Genomic DNA, 23,487 nt, shown 5'->3' on the forward strand with positions numbered 1-23,487 from the left:
GTACCTTGCAATCTGCGCCTTGCACCTTCGGATATTCGTATTGCTGCCAGGTCTGGGAGTAGATCAATCTCCCAGAAGTCAGAATAGTGATCCACCATGAGCAGGAAGTCCTGCCTTGCGTAGCTGAACAGGTCAATGCCCATCAGCTGCCAGGGAAGCGTGGGGATCGGGTGTCTCCCAGTGTCTCCCCCTGTTGCTCATGTGCATACAGTACTCGTCGATAGCAAGTCTCACCCCCTACGTGGTTGTAGTGGATCCGTCTCAGCTTCTCAGGACGCATAGCTTTTGGAATGATGACGCGCTGGCTCCTAAAAAGCACACCGTCCTGTGCACTAATTTCATCCCTGATGGCCCAGTATTCTCTGATGGCCCTGGGACTCTCCTCTTTGTGTCCTGGCCATCCCCACAGCACAACCGACTTGAGTGTTTGAAGACACACATCCTGTGCGAGGCGTTGGCTGGTGACGGTTAGGTAGTCTGCTTGCTGAATGGCTGCCGCGTCATACTGCTCCTGCCGCATGCTGCAGACCATGTCACGTCTGTACTGAGAGTCCGTTCTCTGTGGCGGGGTGGTGGCCCTGTTGAGTGTGTCCCTGATATACATTTCAGGGCCTGGCTTATACACCCCCATATAAGTAGTAGTGGAAGCGTTGAACAAGCGAATATGATGCTCAGGCACACTTGTCGATCTGCGTGTAGTTCTGCTGCGTCTGGTTCAGCGTGCGGGAGGCAAATGCAACCGACTGTTCCCCTTGAAGCAGAGAGCAGCCCACCCTGTCTGACTGGCGTCGCTCTGTATGGTGACTGGCTTGCTGAGATCATAGTACCGCAGAACTGGCACCGCCGTGACCACCGCCTTGATTTCCATTTCTGCTTATTGTGCATGTAATCTCTCAATTAAAAACTAAAAAGTATCTGCAATGCTGCTGCATCCCATCCTTGTGTGGTCACGCCCACCACCTGGCATGCAGAGCACATTCTTTTTTTTTTTTTTTTTTTTCTTACTTTATTTTTACAGGGACAGTGCACAATTAAGGTAATTGTACCAGAGTTAGCTGACAGCTAATTTACATCTGTTGTCCCTGGACAGGCAGACAGAAGAAACAACGACCGTCAGTACACTAAATACAATACATAAAAATGAGACAATACATAAAGTTCCATCAATGTGATCAGAGTACAGGCCTGTCAATCATAGGTGGTTACACTTTTGTGTTTCTTTTAGCCAGAGCTTTAGGCTGGACTTAAATTCTACTAGGCTTCCTGAGTCTCTTATGTGTGTAGGTATAGAATTCCACCTCCCTATGACTTTAGTGGAGAAAGCAGATTGTCCAAAAGCTGTTCTTCTGAACTGTGGCACCCAGTCACCCCGAATAGATGCTCTAGTCCTGCCAGCTCTGCCACTGCTGGGGCAGGATAGGCATTCCACGAGGGGAGGGGGTGCCAGGTTATGAATAATTTTAAACATCAGACAAACATCAGAGTAGAACATGAAATTATCAAAATCTAGAAAATCATATTTTTTAAGAATGTTACAGTGATGATAATCCTTTGGTTTTTTATCTAGTGCTTTTAAGATTTGTTTATAAAGTGAGTAAACAGGCTTCAGTACAGTACTTGTTAGGCCAAAACCAAGTTAGGGGGGCGCTACGTGAGTGAGCGACTCCTGACAGGCTCCGTGTGTGTGGGAATGAAAGTGTGTCTTTTCGGTACTTCTAGTGCCTGTTTTTGTACGTCTTTTGGAGGGCATCATGTTAATAGCAACAGTTTTTTCCCTGGCCTATCTTTGGCTTTTGATCACCGGTCCAAGGCATGTAAACGGACTTTACCGACCGCCGTTCGCAGTCAGCCCAGAGAGGCTCGCCTATTCGCGGGAATACCTGCTGGAGCTGGGCCGCCGTGAGCCACTGACGGCCGCTCAAATATCCCCCCCTCACAGACAATATACCTCTTGAATTACTCCATGGACACAAAAGGAGACGGATACGGAGGAAAAGGGGGTCAAGAGGAGGGATACGGAACAGGCTGAGGAGGAGAGGGAGCCGTCTACCTTTACCTGCAATAACGCTGTCAAACGTAAGATCGCTGCGGAATAAGACGGAGGAGCTCTCCACGCTCATCCAGTTTGACCAGGATTACCGGCAAACTAGTCTCTTCTGTTTCACGGAGACATGGCTGACGGAGGACACGGAGTTCTATCTGGATAGTTTTAAAATCATCCGCTTTGACAGAGATGCAGCGAGAACACGGAAGTCAATTGGGGGCGGGCTCTGTATGGCTGTCAGTAACAGCTGGGCAACAAACGTCACAGTGAGAGAGACTGTCTGCTGCAAACACTATGAACTGATGACTGTGTCGTTCAGACCACACTATTTACCACGAGAATTTTCCCAGATCACTGTCATTTTAGCATATGTTCCAGGCCCTGATTTTAACCTTGCTGCTGAACATTTATCTGACTACTATAACAGAGCAGTCAACCAAACTGGAAAACAACCTGTATTTCTACTGGGGGATTTCAACCGGTGTGATGTCACCACACATCTGCCAGATCTAGAGCAGTATGTTACGACCCCCACCAGAAAACAGAGTATATTGGATATGTGCTATGGCAACATTCCTGGTGCATATATCTCAAAACCACGACCCCCACTTGGCCGTTCTGACCATAATGTTATTTTATTGCTTCCCACATACAGATCAAAGCTAAAGACAGGTGAAACCATCACAAAAACAATAAGAGTCTGGAATGATGAAACAACTGAAGCACTGAAAGGCAGCTTTGAATTGACAGACTGGGACTTGTTTTTTGATACCTGTGGCAATGATCTCAACATGCTTACTGATGTGTTAACCTCCTATTTTTCTTTTTGTGAGGACACAGTGACACAGACTAAACAGATAACTATTCACCCAAATAATAAAAAATGGGTTACAAGGGACATGAAAATCTGCCTAGTCCAAAAGAAAGCAGCATTCCTGCAAGGGGACACACTCAGAGTGAGGGAGTTGGAGAAAGAGTTCAGAAGGATGGCTAGGCTTTCAAAAATCAGCTACAAGAACAAGGTGGAGCAAAAATTAACATCTGGAAATGCAAGGGAAGCATGGCAGGGTCTAAATATTATGATGGACAGAGTTGCCAAACCCGTAGTGGCCAGCCGTCCGGACCCCGCCCCCTTTGCAGAACAACTCAACATCTTCTTCGGCCGGTTCAACAACAACTCTCCATCCGACTTTGACTGCTCAACCACCATCTCCCCCCACCCAGCCATCACCATCAACGAGCAGCAGGTAACCTCCATCCTTCGCCGGGTCAAACCACATAAAGCCTCTGGCCCTGACAAGCTCAGAGGCAGGGTACTTAAGGACTGCTCTGCTCAGCTAGGTGGAGTGGTCACAAGACTGTTTCAGTGCCTTTTGGATTCGGGAAACGTTCCTAATAATTGGAAGGAATCCACCATAATTCCCATCCCCAAAAAAACACCAGCTAAGGAGCTGAAAGACTACAGACCAGTGGCCCTGACCTCCGTGCTGTGCAAGTGCATGGAGAGAGTCCTGTGTGACCTCCTGGCTAAAATGCTGTCACACAAAATGGATCCTTTTCAGTTTGCCTACAGGGCAAAAAGGGGTGTCGAGGACGCAAGTCTCACATTGCTGAATACTGTCACTAAACATCTGGACTCTCCACACCCTCACACCAGGATCTTATTTATGGACTTCTCCTCTGCTTTTAATACTGTGCACATAGACACCCTGCTGTATGCTCTTTTAGATCTCCAAGTTCATCCCACACTGGTTTTATGGATCAAGAATTTTCTAAATGACAGGCCACAACAGGTGCTTTTAAATGGTTTTAAATCAAAGAAGCTGATTTTAAACACAGGTGTTCCCCAGGGTTGTGTTTTATCTCCTGTTCTCTTCTCTGTGTACACAAACAACATCACCTGTAACAGCGAGGGGATCAGCCTTTTTAAATATGCGGATGACATGGCCCTGGTGGCTCACCTGACCGACACCACTGCTCTGGACCGGTATCAGCAGGCTGTTGAAAACCTGGCACAGACTTTTAACCAGCTTTGTCTTGAGCTAAATGTCCAGAAGACCAAAGAGCTGTGCTGTGGGGGCAGAAGGGAGTCAGCAACTGCTTTTTTTAAACCACTCAGCATCCAGGGTCAGCTGGTGGAGCAGGTTGAGTCTTTTAAATACCTTGGAACTGACCTGGACAACTGCCTCTCCTTCTCTCAGCATGCAGACACCATTTTTAAAAAATCACAACAGCGCCTCTACCTGCTGAGGAAATTAAGGACTTTCAACGTCAGCACACATGTTTTAACTCTGGTCTACCAGTCCCTCATTGAATCCCTACTCACCTTCAACATCTCTTCCTGGTACAGCCTCCTCTCATCCAAACACAAGATCAAACTTTCCCGCACAGTTAACCAGGCCAGCAAAATCATTGGAGCACCACAAACCCCCCTCTCAGAACTGTATAGCCGGTCTGTGATCAGGAAGGCCACCCTGATCACAGAAGACTCCTCCCACCCCCTTCACCACTGCTTCCAGCTGCTGCCATCAGGCAAACGCCATAAGGTCCCACTGGCCAGGAAAAACATCTACAAAAAATCCTTCATCCCCTCTGCAATAACCATCCTGAACAATAAGAAATGAACATTCTGCTGCTTTTAACAGCCCCCCCCCTCCTCTTTTTAGAATGATTGCACAACATTGTTGTTTTTAATGTCTGTTTGTTTCTTAGTGTTTTTATTGAGCCTGTCAAAGATGAATTTCTGTCACTCGTGACTATCATCTATCTATCTATCTATCTATCTATCTATCTAGTTACACCGGCCTGTGACCAAGTTGTTATACAGTAAGACAGATGGGGAAAAATCATAGTCTGCACAAAGAGTTTTGCAGTGAATGGAAATTCTGCTCCAAGGCCACTCTTCAAACCCTCCGAGAGGTGGTATATTGGCCTGCAATGGCCCAAGATACCACACTTTATGTCCAGAGCTGCCTGATCTGCTGCCAATTCCAACCTTCTCGGCCCATAAACCGAGCCCCCTCCAAAGAAAAGGGGTCACTTTCCCATGGTCCCACCTTCAAGTGGATTGGATTGGGCCTGTCCCGAAATCCTCACGGGGTAATAAATACCTTCTCACCGTTACTTGTTCACTCACCAAATGGGTTGAGTGCCTTCCCGCTCCCAACGACACCGCCGTCACGACTGCAGTTCTTCTGCTGGACCATGTGTTCAGCCGCTGGGGCCTCCCTCTTTCAGTCGATTCAGACAGAGGTACCCATTTCACGTCCAGTGTCATGACTGCCCTGTATGATATGCTGGGAGTTGAGGTTAAATTCCATGTGGCCTACCACCCCCAATCATCCGGGCAGGTGGAAAGGGCCAACCGCACCATCACTCACATGCTCAGGAAGTATGTTGGTAGTGGTGGCAAGGACTGGGACATAAAACTCCCTCTAGTGCTCATGGCCATTAGGTCCACCCCTCATCGTTCCACGGGGGTCACCCCCTTTGAGATGATGACTGGGCGAGAGATGACCTTGCCACTTCACCTCCTATACCATCCTGAGGATGTCAGTGTCGCTACCGCCTACACAGCTCACCAGTATGTGACTGACTTGAAGGAACACCTTCAAACTACTTTCTCCTGGGCCCAAAAGAATTTGGAATCCAGTGCAAAGGGGGCCAAAGCCTATTACGATCGAACCGCGTCCCACCGAGAGTACGAGGTCGGCAATAAGGTGTTCTACTTCAAGTTTGCTCAGCCGACCGGCGTCTCCAAAAAGTTTCTTCCACACTGGTCGGGCCCGTACGAGATTGTGCGCAAGCTATCCCCGGTGGCCTATCAGATCAAGGTCCCGAAGCCTAGGCAGCCCCCCACTTGGTCCACTGGGTCCACGCGAATCAGATCAAGCCATCTCGACCAGCCACTGACCTAAAACAAAAGACTCCTCCTGAACCTGACGAGGGGGAGGAGCCCTAGTTTCAGAAACGGGATTCCCCGCTAGGGTAGAATAATTGCATGCAGCTCACCCCCACGCATGCACTAACCCTACCAATACGCCCCTCCCGTATAGTAACCATAACTCTAATCTGTTTTCAGGATGAACCTCCTTTGGGTCTTGAGTGGACTCGTCAGCATGCAAGTTCTGCTTGCAACTGAGATGGTTGACCCCGGACCCCCAACCGGCATCGTACTGCAGGGGTCACCAGGACTCCTTCTCACCCACTGTAGTCTCATCACCCATCGTGTCTATGCGCGCTTAGATCCTTGGGACGCGTACCGTAACCACATACGCCTCCCCCTGAAGATAACAGAGGGTAGACTAAGCAGGACTCAGATCCACAACACCATAGAACATGCCGAACAAGCAACGGCCCATATTCTGGAACAGTTGGACAAATTCTTGGTAACGGAAAAAGATCTGAGTGAAAAGAAGCGACCAAAACGATTTCTTGGGGCTCTGCTCTCTGCAGCGGCAGGAATCGGCTCTCTGTTTTCCATTGGCCTCTCAGCCGCCAACTCAGTCAGTCTGGGAACACTCCGAAGACATGTGAGTGAACTCGAGGAAGAAATGCCTGAGATTCAAGAGAAGCTCGGCCGCCAACAGGGACAACTGCAAGGTATGGGGAAAACCCTTCAGGGGACTATAGTGAAAGTCAACCTGCACTCAGCTCTACTTAACAACACTTGGCATGCGTTAGATGCGCTAACAACCATCGTCCAGGATGATATAACCCATGTACGCGTAGTCAGAGATTTTATGCAAGACCTCCTCAGAGAGATTAGCTCCTCCATAAATAGCCTTAGTGCAGGCAGAATCCTGCCCTACTTGGTCCCGCTGACCACGGTAGAGCAGATTCTTAGGGCTGCCAGTACCACAACCGTGCAGCCCTCCCAAGTACACCTGGCGTATAACCTTGGCAGTGCTATCCCAATCTCAGTCAACCCACAGAGCTTAGAGTTGGGGTTCATTTTAAACTTACCAGTCATTGAGCAGCAGAACATCTATAGATTGAAATCGGTTTTGAATGTTGGGTTCTGGGAAAGAGATACACATGTACACCTTAACACACCACCAATCATTGCCTATCACGATGACAATCCATCACTGTACCTTGTCCCCAATCTAAACATGTGCACAAAAATGAAGGACATCCACTGGGTTTGCCCTAGCAACCCTTTTATCAGAGATGTCACCAACTACCTGTGTGGGCTCAGACCCGACGCCCCGGAGCAAAAGTGTCAAGGCAGCATGTCTACCAGAGACAATGGTGCCGAGACTAGAGTAGAGAGAGCCGGTAATAAATGGCTCATCAGTACACCTGCCTCCCAGGTGGTGGTCTCTTATGACCGTCACAATACGGCCACTAAGTTAACCCTGCCAAACCAAACAGTATTCCTAACTGTCCCAGAGGGAGCCACAGTACACATTGACGATATAATTCTCCATCATCTCAGTCCAGACAGGTACGACACTGAAATTGAAATCATGGATGCATTTGTCGGACACAATTTGACCATCGGTGACATCCTCCAACATGAGCTACTGATCGAAGGCACCAAACTGATAAAATTCAACTTAAAACCTGAAGGGCTCACGGCCATGTTGCCTAAGCATTTGCCTGGGCGATCTTACCAAGATCACCCAATCAGTATTGGCTGATGGTGCTTTGGTGCTTCTGCTTAGTGGGTGGATTATCACCGCGGTGATCGCATACATCATGTACAAATACATCCAGAAGCTACAGGCCAGATTAGATTCTATTCTAGTGGTGTCACCTCCTTGAACTGTTGGACTGTTGAGGACTTTCTCCACGCAGGAAACATGCGGATTATTCAGCCCTTCTGTTGCTCCAAAGACTGGACTCTAACCCACTCTTCGGACCAAAGGGGGGATGTTGGGACCTCACCCACATGTTCTCAAACAAAGGACCATAAACCCAGCAGGGGACAAGGAATGCGCGACAGCAGACAACGGCCGTTAAATCACATCTAGGTGTGATTCCACCCAGACGTTCAAACTCTGGCCTCCCATTGGTCAGTACCTGGCGGAAACCCCAGAAATCCCCGTGACGTCACCGAAGGTTTAAGTGCTGCGGCGATGCGCCGCTCCAGGCTTTTTCCCGTGTAACAAAGTACCGCAAGGAGCTCCAGCTTCGCGCAACTAGTTACTCTTAAGGGGGCACAACAAACGTTTGAACTCAAGACCTGGGCCGCCGTTAGCTTGCTGGACGAGCATACTGCCCCAAGTTTCTTCTGAACCACCTGGATCCTGGGGAAGACCTCCGAGCAATCGCCGCTCCCTCTTCCCCACATCTGCCGCAGTCGTGAGAGCCGCCTTTCTTCACGAGACGACGTCGGACTCCGCCGTCACCAGAGTTAACTCCACCGGTCCTCCTCTCTGCCACCCTTCCAGAGGACGACTCGTTTGTTCCGCTGTAGGACGCTACAGCCGCCCCGCACGCCATCAGATCGACGGATCTATCGCGTCGGCAAGCACGCTTCTATTCAAAGTAAGAGAGCTTTTGTCTGGGCAGAGACTAGAACTAGCGTGAATTTGTGTTGCATATCTTTGAGGACCGCCGCGTCCGGTTATGTTGATTATGTTGATTTTGCTGTATGTTCATTAGTTATTATAACTAGACTGTTAGTCACGTATGAACACAACTCTCCATATCAGCGCCAGAGAATCAGTGAGGACACCTGGGCGCCAGTTCTGTTGCCTTCACTGTGGTGCTGCATGTGGGATTGAGTTCATCTTAGACTAACGGGACCAATCGGTCCCCTTTTGCCGTCGTTATCCTTTCTCTCTCTCTCCTTTTTCTCTCCCTACTAACTTACACACACGCGCACGTACGCAGACACACCACACACACACACACAGACATATACCCACCTACATAACACAGCGGGCCTCCTTTAGGGACCCCGCCATAAACACGAGCGTTTCGACACGAGGGTCGTATTAGAGTGATTTGTGTGAGCGACGTGGCCGTAGCCATTGTGTATATACCTGAGAAACACGTGGGGACAGCCACACCGTGTCCATTGTTTCACTCAAACGAGCGCGCCACTCGCGACGCCATCCGACGTCACTCGACGCCTCCCCCTTTTCCTCTTAGGCCACACACACACACACACACACACACGCCCACACACCCATACACACACACACACACACACCTAGACCACACTCACACACACACACATACACACACACACACACACACACACACCTAGCCTACACACCCGCATAGCCTGTACACACACACATACACTTACCATATGCGCCTCCTAAGCCATTAAGAGTGTATGTCTGCTGGATTGTTTATTCTTCTGAATTCCTATAACTTGAGTGTGTCCCTCTTAGGCTACACCCACACACACACACACACACACACACACACACACACACATACACACGCATACTCTATACACACACATACACACACACCCACACACACTCCCATAGCCTACACATACGCATAGCCTACACATACACATAGCCTACACACACACACACACACACACACATACACCCCACCATATGCTCATTCTAAGTTGTTTAGAGTGTATGTCTGGACTGTTTATTGTTCTGAATTCCTATGACTTTAGTGTGTACTATCTATGATTTTCTTTTAATAAATATCCTTGAACTAAAGTAGTTGTTCTGTGGTTGTTTGTGTGCATTCTATTGTGACGCTAAAGCTGGTTATCAGGGTTTGTGCTCGACTTTACGCCTTCGTATTTAATTGATTATTATACTCCATAAGAGATTTCTATAATCGAGACTAATTGTTTGGTCATTGATCCCTGATTTCAGGGTGGTGCCCCGCAGTTATTATTAATTAATTCACTTTAGTTAATAACAATAACTATTCTTCCTTCTAGTAATTATTAGTTAATACCGTTAATCCTAATGTTATTAGTTTCTCTATTAAACTTGATAATTAATACTCAGTTAACCTGCTTATTAATTATTAACGTTTAATAATTATTGTCAATTACCAAACCCCTATGTAAATCCCCTACAACGTGCTATATGGCGCTCTGGGGGTGGAGTAAGAGGTGTGTTCACGTGTGCACCATTCTTGGGTCCGGTGTGATTTATCAAAGGGAAATTGCGGAGAGTTGTGCGTACGCACAGTTTGATTGATCTGAAAAAGGTGTAAATATTTTGGGTGTACGCCATTTTCGTCTTTTCGCCGTACGCAAAAATTTAGTAGCAGTTTTACACCCTGTGGATACACCTTTTTTTACGCCATTTTCCCCTCGTTTTGTGCGTACGCACTTTTCTCCGCCAAATTTGGGATCTATCAAGCCAAAACCTGACGGGGAAAAGTGCGGACATTTACACCCATTTTGACCCTGGCGTACGCCTTTTTTGAGGAACAGGAGGAATTGGCGACACCGTTGCTGAGTCAGAGAACTGCAGTGTGAGAGGGAGAGAGGAGCGGAGTACATTTAGAAGAGCACAGAGGATTTTTTTGAAGTAATTGTGGTAGTGGTGGACCGTTGATGCTGGCAATCCAACCTGCTCTATAATAACACTAGGCTCTATGTTCATTGATAAACAGAGCGGATTGTGGATTTTGCTTTTTTGATTAGGCTGTGTGACGTCCGACAAGGATCAAACCATCCAAGTTTAAAAACACACCGGCAGCAGCGCCACTGATCTGCAGCTACTGAGACTGTTATTATTCTGTCACCTGAGTTAACGAGGTGCACGTGTGTTTGGAGCTGACGAGAGGAGAGAATAAAGAGTGAGACAACGCGGCTCTGAGGAGGAACTGTGAAGCTGTAGCCTAATGGAAAATGACCTAAACCGAGTCCAGTAGAGCTGTAACTGTGTAGAAATGCAAAGTAATGGTAACTATCGTCCTGCTTCCTACATTGTTTTAACATCTAGATAAAAAGAAAAAAAAAAAAAAAAAAAAGATTTTCTGGGATAAAGGGGCAGATTACATAAGATTATTCTTCTTTCTGCTCCCTTTTGTTGAGATTTGGGAGGTTTTTGTTTTTATTGTAGCTTATTAAAATGCAAGATCATTTTTCTGACTGATTTATTGCCCGTGTATCTGCTTTCGGAGAAGCGGAGAAGTTCCGCTTCTTTCCCCCGTCCTCCGCCCGTTGTCTCCGTTGTCACTTTGTTGTCACAAAAGTTGCTGCTCCACAGAGAGCACATGGCTAATTAAATATGCACGTGCTGACCATATATAGTTGTATATAGGCGTTCTGGGGGTGGAGTAAGAGGTGTGTTCACGTGTGCACCATTCTTGAGTCCTGTGTGATTAATTGCGGAGAGTTGTGCATACGCACAGTTTGATTGATCTGAAAAAGGTGTAAATATTTAGGGTGTACGCCATTTTCGTCTTTTCGCCGTACGCAAATATTTAGTAGCAGTTTTACACCCTCTTTGATAAATGAGGCCCCTGGTCTGTTCACTGTAGGACTATAAGTATGGACTGGGCTTTAAAAGAAAATGTGAGTACTTGTAACTTGGTTGTGATTATTGATTGTTACTCATTGTTAAGTGAACAAAGGATTGACACATTAATTGTCATTTCAGAGAAGGCGTTGATGACACGTTTCTGTGGAGTGCCTCAACTGGCAGTAGTTGACTCTTATGCTCATGTTATGATCAATGAGCTGCAGTGAAAGAACTTGAACCTCCCTCTGCTGTCCGTCCATCTTTAAAGAATATCATAAGATTAATACAACAGTCAAATGACTTGTGACTTGAGCACTTTGTGACTTGGTGTTAGACGAAGAAGCACATCTTCCTTCACCTCCCCCACATCACATGTGTCTTTGATTCAGCCACTTGATCACAGTTTCTTAGGGCCTGTCCCAATGTGCACAATCAATTCTATTCTATATCTGTCTGCTGTTGGTTGTATGTTATGTTAAACTGTGTTTTTCTTAAAGGGACAACAAGGAGTTTTGGAAAAGCGAAGCATTTTCACACTACATTTATGAGCCTCCGTGCGCACGGTAAAATTCTTTGACCGGCGCAAGACAGACTCATGTTTTCATTCATCAAGAATTAAAGTCAGAGGTTGGAAGACGATCACAAACCGTCGTAGTTCCGACCATAAACGGCGATTCGGCTGCGTTATTCTCATGACTCGCCACGAAACCGAAAGTAAAGAAACGCTGGTCGGCTCGACCAGCATTTCCGCCACCACTAATAATAACAAAATAACGATAGAGACAAAACAATATATTTATCTAAAATGGGCCCATTAACAAGTGTGGGTAACGTAGATTCATCCACATTAACGTGAGACTTTTTTATAACCAAATAGAAACTCCTCGTTGTCCCTTTAACTTAGGTTTCTTTTATGCACACATCAAAGAATAATTTCCACTTCTTTTTGTAGGGGACAACTAAGGTTTTCTGATTCTGATTCACACTTAGAGGCTTGGGCATTTGGCGTGTGCGTTCATGGGCTCAGTGTAAGTGTGCAAGTGTGTCCCATTTCTCCAACAACCAAAAGTGCAGCACGCTTGAAAGACCGCATCGGAGCAGTATAAATCCCACAATGCACCAGAAGTCTGCAGTCGCCACGGGAACCACAAGCCACAAATGCCATTGAATAAATTTCAATACAATGAATTTTACTTTTTAATCTCATATTTTATATTCTTTTATCTCATATTTTTTTTCAATTTCAGTTGTTGTCTTTAAGCTAAAATTTTACTTTTACATCTGATCATTTTTTACCTGTTATCACATAATTATGAATGTTCTCTATTGATTATAACTTATGTGAATATTTTTCATCACGCTCTGTTTAATCCTATGTGTTTTCTTTTTTTCTTTTCTTTTTCTTTTTTTACTTACAATTTGAATCTTATGCATAGAGACACTTTTGGAGTGGATGAGACTGTGATCCAGCAGCACTGTTTATTTATCCTTCAACTTCGTCTGCTATTGATGAGGTAATTTTGGTGATACTTATTAAATAAATTATTAATCAAGGTTTCAAGTTAATAGTTAGTATACTTCTATGAAACTTATTTGGTAAATTGGACAACTAGTGCCCCGAGGTGGATTTGATGTAAATGAAATCACACTACTTTTTGTACATTTTTATAACATTCACTCAGTAGTGCACCACAAATAGTGTCCGACATTAACAACACAGGGCTGAGTGACAGTTCTGAAATTTAACTTCTACTTAATATTTATGATCCAGACCTCCATTATTATTGATCTATCATCAATATCAGTTTATCAGACAGTGTCCATGTCTTATCTGCAGCCTTTACACAGACCAGCAGTCCCAGTATCACAAAGACAGACTTCATGTTTTCTGGCTTCTCTCAGACCAAACTGAACCAGTGTGACGTAGTGGTGGATTGTTATACATGAGATAGAGTCGCCCTTCCTGTCAATGTCACATTTAGATTAATAATCTCCATATCAAACTGAACTCCTCGATTCAAACTTCCTCTTTAAGATCTGTTTCATGGATCTTCATCAGTGTCTGTGATCGTCTTCTGCTGAAACCATTAGATATTATCTGGTTACTTCCTGTGATTTTTGTCATGCATATTTTTGTACAGCATTTTGGTCAACACTGTTGTTTGAAAATGTGCTATATAAATAAATTTGTATTTTACTCTATTTTTATTAATTTGTGAGGATTAAGTTGCTGGAGGCATTTAATGCAATGATCTAAAATCCAATAGAAAAATCCCATTGACTGAATTAATTTCTCTGCAACAGAGACTCAGTTTTTAAAGATGTCAAAACCAAATTCATAGATATTCATAATTCATCAGTGTTCGTTATCAGCGGAAAACACGAGATATTATCTGGTTACTTCCTGTGATTTTGTCATGCTTATTTTGTGCAGCACTTTGGCCAATGCTTGTGTTTGTAAATGTGCTATATGAATAAATTTGTACTGTATTGTGTCTTTATTCATTTGTGAAGATTAAATTGCTGAACACATTTAATGCAATAATCTAAAATCCAATAGAACAATCCCATTGACTGAAACAATTTCTTTGCAATGGAGACCTAGTTTCAAAAAACGAATTTAAAGATTTATGTGTATGTATGTCATAATGTAAAATCACACAGTTCAGCCTCAGGTTCTGCAGAAGCCAGCAGTTGATTTTATTCTTGTTCTTTGCTGACAATTGTGGTTCATTGATCCAGCTGTCATTGTTAGCATCTTGTGTCTTTGCTGCATTAAGAGAATATTTCAATTGTTTCTAATTATATAAATTATACATCAAATCATGAGCAGGATTTGGGTTAAAGCTGAGAATCACTGAAACTTTACAAAAGAGTTTCAGAAGCTGATTTAACAAGGAAATAAAATCCTGACTTGTTTACATCCAGGTTTCATTTCTTGTTCACATGCATCAAACTAGAGAAAGGTTCACACGTAAAAATAAAAATAAAAAGCCCAAACGTGTCCACAGTGCTCCCAGTGGTCAGATTAACTTGACATTTCAGTTTTTCTTCTTGAGTCTCTCCATGACATGGACACTGATGACAGCAACCACCATGACAACCAGACCCACAGAGAAGACGACTGTCTTCACCAGGCAGAGAGAGACACCTGCAACACAACAACCACCTTCATCAGACTGACACTGGTCAACAGGAAGTCATCAACCTCTTATTATTCTTCCTCTGTTTGCCCAGCACCTGTGTGTTTTACACTCAGTAACAACATCCACAACATCTGTCAAACTTGGTGACGTCACATCAGAAAAAAACAAAGTAGGTGATGTCATTAAGTTATTAATCATTATCATCATTTACTGTCTCTTTGAAAGAAGTTTGGTTTTACTTTTTAGTATTTAGAAAATAAATTCTCATTTGTTCTAAATGTAACTGTGTAATATTATCAACAGGATGTTTTCTCTGTCAGACTTACCAGGGGGTGGGGGACAAAGGCTCGGATCAATCATCACACTGTCATTGGTCCTGCTGACCTGGTTGCTATGGTTACAGATGATTGTGTCATTCAGTGGGTAAACATGGAGAGTAGCTCCAAAGAACTGTAACTTTAACTCCTGTCCTCCCTCCTGACTGCAGGTGGTGGTGTTACAGGTAACAGTGGTGCTGATGCTGATCTGATGTGAGTCCAGTGATCTGCAGGTCACAGTGAGGTCACAGGAGTCTGAGCTGTTTGTCACAGAGTCGACTGTCAGATTCACTAGAGACACTGGATCTGAGGGGAGAGTTTACAGGAAGAGTTTTAGAAACAGCAGCAGATTCTCTCTGTCAGTGACTGAAGTGGTACAGTAACAAACTCACCTTCAACTGTGACGTTGTATTCAGCCATGAAGTCTAAGTAGTCACTCACGTCCACTAGTGCAGTATAAAATCCACTGTCTGACTTTTGTAGATTCTTCAGTTTGACAGAGAAATTTTCCACAGACACGTTGAGCCTTCCTCTGTAACGATCAGAGACTATCGGTTCTTTGCCAGATGGAAATGTTACTAAAGTGTCTCCATGTCCGAGGTCCCACGTAAGAGTCATATAGTCCCAAGGTATACGAGTATCCATGAGTTCCAGAAGTAAATCCTCTCCTGTCTCCACAAACACAGTCCTGGGCCCTGTATAAACTACACAACATCATTCAGTCTCAGTGATCATTAAAGTTGATTTTAATTATGACAGTCAATGACAGAGGAGCTACTGATTTGAACTCATTTTCTGGGAAAGTATTTGCAGTGACTGTAGTTACCATTATGGATAACATTTACTGTAGTTAAGTTTAGCCGTTGTCAAACTTTGTAGATTGGAAAGGTAACAAATGTCAGCACTGATCAGAGCAGCGTCCCTAACAACGGTCGGTTACAGACCATAGAATGCAGTGATTGACCAATCAGAAATGCAATTTCTAATCAAAGTCTCTAGCATGCTAACTTTGCTACATAAATCTGTTACTCTTTTATATTATTGTAAATGATCGGCCAAGTGTTTGAAAAAAAAAGACATATAAGGAAAATATACGTTTTTATTCGCCTGTCCAAAAGTTGGCCAAATTTAAAGACGGTCTTGTCCCATGGGATGTCCATCCCTTAGGTCCCCTAGAGGCCTGGCAGACTACCGCAGTTTTCTGTGAATATGCAGCATTTCTCTCTTGCATTTGTTTTGTGGGTTTTTATGTCTTTTGTAGGGGTGACCTGAACTTGAATAGTTGACCATTCGTCGATTCGAATCAGAGAGGTCTGATTGGTTGCAAAATGTGGTTATGAAAAAAAGAAAGTACCATTCTGAATACGGGTGCCCTCCGCTGCTGAACATATATTAGACAGAATGTCTTTGTAATTTTATAATAAGAGCGAGTCTATTATGATTCAAACATCACAGTGAGTGCTCGAGCACTGGCACACCTCGCTCTCTCTCTCTCTCTACTTGATGTTGTTTCCCTTCAATGAAGGGGAAAGTGCTGTCCATCGTGCTGTGACACTTAACCCCTGAACCAGCGACAAGCACTGATGCACTATACAAATAATTGCCATGCCACATATCGTGGCCACACAATGATGGGAATTCATGTTTTCATTCACCATACACACTTATGATTTCACAAACTCATCATTGCTACACTGTCCCCGAAAGAGAGACGATGATGTCGTGCAGGCAGTGACACTGTGAGATCAGGACAAGGATGGTTTGAGAACGTCCTGTTATTGTTATCTTACGCCAACTGTAGAATTAAAATTGTTTATTTGGGTGTCTTTGCTCTTTTCTCTGGAGCGAAAAAAGACGCAAATGAGATCATGAACCAATGAAGGGAAAAAACAACTCAACTAAAGGCAAAATCTGACAAATCAGATTTGACGATGAAAATCCTTAGTCGAGGACAACTCTTGTTTTTGGTTCTGCACCCTTTCTGTGAGTGCAGCATTTCTCAGTTGCAGCGTTTTTCTATTTCACTGGTTTTATGTGTTTGTGCATTGGGTTTTGCATCATTTCTGTATTTGCAGCGTTTGGCCGTTTGCGTCACGTTTGACCTTGTCGGCCACCGTAGGAAACTGACCCTGAAACCACAGCCAGGACAAGTGCAGATCACTGGACAAGGACAGCAACAGCAGGACTTGCAAATCAGCAGCACATCGACCTGCATCTTCCTTGTCTGTGTGGACTAACACTCACTAGTGCATCACAAATAGTGTCCAACATTAACAACACAGGGCTGAGTGACGGTTCTGAAATTTAACTTCTACTTAATGATCCAGACCTCCATTATCATTGATCTATCTATCAGTATTAGTTGATGAGACAGTTCATGTCTTACCTACAGCCTTTACGCAGACCAGCAGTCCCAGTATCACAAAGACAGACTTCATGTTTTCTGGCTTCTCTCAGACCAAACTGAACCAGTGTGACGTGGTGGTGGGTTGTAATACATGAGATAGAGTCGCCCTTCCTGTCATTGCCACATTTAGATTAATAATCTCCATATCAAACTGAACTCCTCGATTCAAACTTCCTCTTTAAGATCTGTTTTATAGATCTTCATTAGTGTCAGTGATCGTTATCAGTGAAAAACATCTGGTTCCTTCCTGTGATTTTTGTACAGCACGTTGGTCGGTGCTTGTGTTTGTAAATGTGCTATACTGTATGAATAAATTTGTATTGTACTCTATTTTATTTTTTATTCATTTGTGAGGATTAACTTGCTGAAGGCGGAGACTAAAAAACAAATTCATAGATTCATAATTCATCAGTGTTCCTTATCAGCGAAAAACATGAGATATTATCTGGTTACTTCCTGTGATTTTGTCATGCTTATTTTGTACAGCACTTTGGTCAATGCTTTTATTTGTAAATGTGTATTCAATTTGTATTGTATTATGTGTTTTATCTTTATTCATTTGTGGAGATTAAGTTGCTGAACACATTTAATGCAATGATCTAAAATCCAATAAAAAAAATCCCATTGACTGAAACAATTTCTTTGCAACTGAGACTTAGTTTCAAAAACCAAATTCAAAGATATTCATAATGTATATTATATGTGCACAAAAATCACACAGTTCAACCTCAAGTTCTGCAGAAGCCAGCAGTTGATTTTATTGTTCTTTGCTGATAATTGTGGTTCATTGATCCAGCTATCATTGTTAGCATCTTGTGTCTTTGCTGCATTCAGAGAATATTTCATTTGTTTCTCATTATTTAAATTATACATCAAATCATGAGCAGGATTTGGGTTAAAGCTGAGAATCACTGAAGCTTTACAAAAGAGTTCCGTGTGTTTTAGAAGCTGATTTAACAAGGAAATAAAATCCTGACTTGTTTACATCCAGGTTTCATTTCTTGTTCACATGCATCAAACTAGAGAAAGGTTCACACATAAAATAAAAATAAAAAGTCCAAACGTGTCCACAGTGCTCCCAGTGGTCAGAGACAACACAGAGGCTCCTTTAACTTGACATTTCAGTTTTTCTTCTGGAGTCTCTCCATGACATGGACACTGATGACAGCAGCCACCATGACGACCAGACCCACAGAGAAGACGACTGTCTTCACCAGGCAGAGAGAGACACCAGCAGAGAGACTCTCTGAACCTGCAACACAACAACCACCTTCATCAGACTGACACTGGTCAACAGGAAGTCATCAACCTCTTATTATTCTTCCTCTGTTTGCTCAGCACCTGTGTGTTTTACACTCAGTAACAACATCCACAACATCTGTCAAACTTGGTGACGTCACATCAGAAAAAAACAAAGTCAGAAATGGCCGTTTATCCTGTTTGTCGCGCCGAGTTGCCGCACAAGTTTACCCGAGTAAGGAGAATGAATTTGATTGGTCGATGTCGAGCGGCGGGATATTCAATGCTTGTGTGGCAAGGTGAAGAGGGCCCGGGCGGGGATTGAACCCACACCTCCCGGGTAAGAGTCATGCGCGCTTGCCAGTCACCCAAAGGGACATCCCCTTGGCCAAGTAGCCAGGGCAGATGATCAATTGGAGGCATAGTGACAGGAACCTCAACTGTCACACTTGGGGTGAGACCGAGCTCGGTGTGTGTGTACAGTATGTGTACAGACGTTTGATTGACGGATGACGGATCCAATAACAGTGACTGATGAATCATGAGCAGGCTGACACATAATTTGTGCGCCTGCATTATCCAATGCGAAAAAAAAATACCACACTTTCATCCCGGATTTACTCGAAAATAGAATTTTGCACAAAGTCTGGCCTAGGGGAGAGTGGAGTAAAGTGAGACATTTTTTACATTTGCTCCCCTCTAAGTGAGCTAAAATGATTTATCAGTAAAATTTACACATTTCTCATTAATTCAGGATGTTTCCTAGCAGTGGAAACTATCAGAATGTATTTAGAACGAAGGGCAGTGAAAATATGATTGTTTTTAAAAAAGTGGTCTTGTGTCTCACTTTACCCCAGCTCAGGGGTAAACTGAGACAGACCAGAGAAATCAAGGGGGTAAACTGATCCACTTACTTTTTCCACTCTGAAACTACCATAACAACACATGTTGTAACAGTTAGAATCCTGACAGCTAGCTTGACAACCACACTTCCCAGAACTAATGTCGGACTAGTAACAGAATCATGGGGATTGGTCAATTAAGCACTTTTGTTTTCTCAACACAAAGTAACTCAAGACCAAAATCAAATACAACACAAAATGTTTTAATTAACATTTAAATGACAGATAGAACCAGTTAGATAGTCTGGGGGTCAGATTGTAGGCCCCGACAATCGTGACCATTTTGATCAAAAGTCCTCTTGTGTGTGGGGGGAGCCGACAAAGTGGAATGTGACTAAAATTGAGTTAATTAACCAATAAAAAAGTGAGCTGACTGAGAGCACATAGCATAACAAAGCAGTGTGGCTACAGATCATGTTTGATCACGCGAGATTTCTGGCTTGGGGGACGAGATTCTAGTGTAAATCTTTGTGTGTGGTGTGCTCATGTTACGCCTCTGTAGGGCGGAGAAGATACACAGTGACAACTTTTGTGTTTATGTCGCTACTGTAACTGCTCCAACAATTTATTTCACACATATAATATAAACACAGAACAACACAACGACTACGGTACTAACGAAAACAGTTACAACGGCTACTCTACATAACGTTCATCAAGACGACAACAACGAAACATTAAACATTAATTAATTACACTAACGGCAAAAACTACGGTAAAAAATGGTAAAACTAACACTCACACACATTTAACAAGCAACAGCACCCAAGATAAACAACAATATTTACTATTTCTAGCTTTTTCTTTACCTGTAGGGCGGAGAAGATACACAGTGACAACTTTTGTGTTTATGTCGCTACTGTAACTGCTCCATAGCAACAGAAGCCCATGACAACAGCCCACTGCCTCGCGCCCCACAACTCAACATTCTAAAATGATAACAGTTAGTTAATAAATAAAAATGAAACAAAATAAGAAAAAAATAATACTAATACACTATATACATGTTTGAAATACATTTTTACGGCCTCCTACACACTTCCCAACAAAATATAATGTCGTCCCGACATTACCATGAAGTTAACACTGACAAATTAACCCAAGACAATTTTCCACATTTTTTTTTTTTTTTTTTTTTTTTTTTACATTCTCTTATCAACTTGGAACTGACGATCTTCTGTGATGCACAAGTAGTAAAGGTCAAAGGTCACTGAATCCATATTCACAGAACCAATGTCCCTGCATTGTGACTGGTCTCTGTGTGAACAGTCCATAACAGTCCATAAACAGTCCATCAGCTGTAGAAAGTCCATGACTTGTCCATGGCAACACCGTGTAGAAACAGTCCATAATGTTGTTCATGACAACAGCTTGTGAAAAGTACATTCATTGTCCATGGCAACAATCTGTGCAAACAGTCCTTATGTTGTCCATGTGTAAACAGTTCATACTGTAGCAACAGTCCGTGTAAACAGTTCATACTGTATATTGTTCATAGCAACAGTCAGTGTAAACAGTTCATACTGTATATTGTTCATAGCAACAGTCAGTGTAAACAGTTCATACTGTATATGTTCATGGCAGCAATCTGTGTAAAAAGTACATGTCTAGGGTATGGCAACAGTCCATGTGAACAGTCCATATGTTGTCCGTGGCAACAGTCAAACTTGTTAAGTCTGTAGGCTCACATTTCGCTGGAGTCCATACATGGAAGGAGACTGGAAATAGTATGGCTGGAGCGGTGGCAGCCATGGGGCCAGTCCAGGTGCGTGGTACACAGACAACATCTGAGGTGTTGGCTGCACACTGTAGCAGGAAGAGATGCCAAGCTGGTCGTAGGTCAAACGTCTCGGTGGATGTCTCTGTCTTGCTGGTAGCTGATATGATGTCTCCTCAGATTCCGCAGCAGCACTCGACGAGGAGGAAGGAGAGGCTTCATCAGGCACGTTTCCTGTAGGTGAGTCTGTTTCCTCTCCAGGCAGGCTTTCAGCAGGTGCACTCAACTCCTCCGGCGGCTCTCCTCGGGAAGACTGCGCTGGTGATGGAGATGGAGCTGGTGTTCCAACTCTGTCCTCTACTAGTCGGTGCTCCTGTTCATGCTCAGTCCCAGATTCAATCTCTGTCTCATTCCTTTCTCCTGGCAGTCTGGGATCTGGAAGTGGCTTGTAATGAAGTTCATATTCATCATCACTTTCCTCATCAGATTCCTGAGCTTTGGATACAGGCCGGCGTTCTCTTTTTTGTTTCTCCTTGTCATTTTTAACAAGCTCTGGTTGTTTTTCAAAGGGCAAGTAGTCACAGGGCATTAGCAGATTTCTATGCAGAACTCTGGAGCGGGTTTTACCTTTCTCTGGTCTTATTTCATATATTGGCAGATCAGGACCCATCTGTCTCACTACTGTATGAACTATGTCCTCCCAATAGTTCCTGAGTTTACCCGTTCCACCCCTGGGTGTTAAGTTTTTAACCAAAACACGATCTCCAGGTTGCAGCACTGAACTCCTCACTTTTGTGTCATAATACCTTTTACTCCTTTCTGCAGCTTTTTGGGTATTTTGGTTCACGATGGCGTATGCTTCCTCCATGCCCTTTTTCCACTTCTCCACATATTCTCGCTGGTCACTAGAGCCTGACTCTGCATGCAGTCCAAAGAACATGTCGACCGGGAGCCTTGGTGACCTTCCATACAAAAGGTAAAATGGTGAGTAGCCAGTCACTTCACATTGTGTGCAATTATAAGCATATACCAGTTTGTTCAGGGAGTCTTTCCAATTTGATTTCTGTGTCTCAGTCAGTGTTCTAAGCATCTGCAACAACGTTCTGTTCATCCGTTCCACCTGACCGTTCCCCATCGGGTGATAGGGTGTTGTTCTCGACCCAGTGACTCCGCTGAGCTGCTTTAACTGGCTGAACAGCTGATTGTCAAACTCTCCTCCTTGATCGTGGTGGATGCGAGAGGGAAAACCAAACTTCAGGGCAAAGTCATTGAAGATGAGGTTTGCAACAGTCTTTCCTGACTTTGATGTAGTGGCGTATGCTTGCACAAAACGTGTGAAATGGTCAACAATAACAAGGATATATTCATATCCACCTTTGCACCGGTCAAGATGAAGAAAGTCTATACATACCAACTCAAACGGCTGTGTTGTCACAATATTTGTTAGAGGAGCTCTGGTGTTGTGGCATGGCTTCTTCTGTTTCAGACACACACATTTTCTCATAACGTACTCCTCTACCTCTTTCTGCATATAAGGCCAGTAGAACCGGTCCCGTATGAGTGACATTGTCCTGTCTGCACCTTGATGGCCCATTTCATCATGCAATTCCTTCAGCACTGTACTCTTGTGTACTTCTGGTAAGACCAGCTGTTTTCTATTTACTGTTTTTCTGTACAACACTCCATCTGTGCTCATCTCTAATCTGTCCCACTCTCTGAAAAGACGGATGGCTTGGGAGGAGAGTTGTTTCAGTTCTGGACCTGATGGCTTTTGCTCTGTTAGTTTACATTGAATCACTGGCCCAATAACCAAATCATTCCTCTGATCTTCTCTGATCTGGTCTGTTGTTAGTGGTGTGACAGGAGGTTTAAGAGTCACTGTTGCACAACTTGCTGAGATGCCCATGGACCATGACACGCTGGATTCATCCTGATTTTCAACTGCATGTGAAGCTGCACCAATTGCCTCATGTGACATTTCCTCCGAGCACTCTTTCATGAATGCCTCCATATCTATGGGCATCCTAGACAGGCTATCTGCGTCAATATTTTCTTTACCAGGGCGATATTTAATTGTGAAGTGGAAATCAGCTAGTTCTGATACCCATCTACACCCTGTTGCATTCAATTTAGCAGTAGAAAGTACATATGTGAGAGGATTATTATCACTATAGGCGGTGAAAGATGGTGCATAATACAGGTAATCACGAAACTTTTCTGTGATTGCCCATTTGAGAGCAAGAAACTCTAGTTTGCCTGAATGCAAGTGATAATTTTTCTCAGCTACAGTCAAAGTGCGAGA

The 23,487-nt window shown here is 43.8% G+C and overlaps 1 long non-coding RNA gene across 1 annotated transcript; it reads right to left on the bottom strand.

The window, feature by feature from the left end:
- Positions 1 to 3,294: 3,294 nt before the first annotated feature.
- LOC146970139 (uncharacterized) lies at positions 3,295 to 4,609 on the bottom strand. Its single transcript, XR_015038063.1, has 3 exons — positions 4,552 to 4,609; positions 4,371 to 4,398; positions 3,295 to 4,290 (listed from the first exon to the last, which is right to left on the bottom strand). It is a non-coding gene; the product is annotated as an uncharacterized LOC146970139 (long non-coding RNA).
- Between the last annotated feature and the right edge of the window lie 18,878 nt (positions 4,610 to 23,487).

Source organism: Trachurus japonicus, chromosome 17, assembly GCF_045865225.1.
Source record: "Trachurus japonicus isolate A0001 chromosome 17, Traja_1.0".
In the NCBI taxonomy this organism is placed as follows: domain Eukaryota; kingdom Metazoa; phylum Chordata; class Actinopteri; order Carangiformes; family Carangidae; genus Trachurus; species Trachurus japonicus.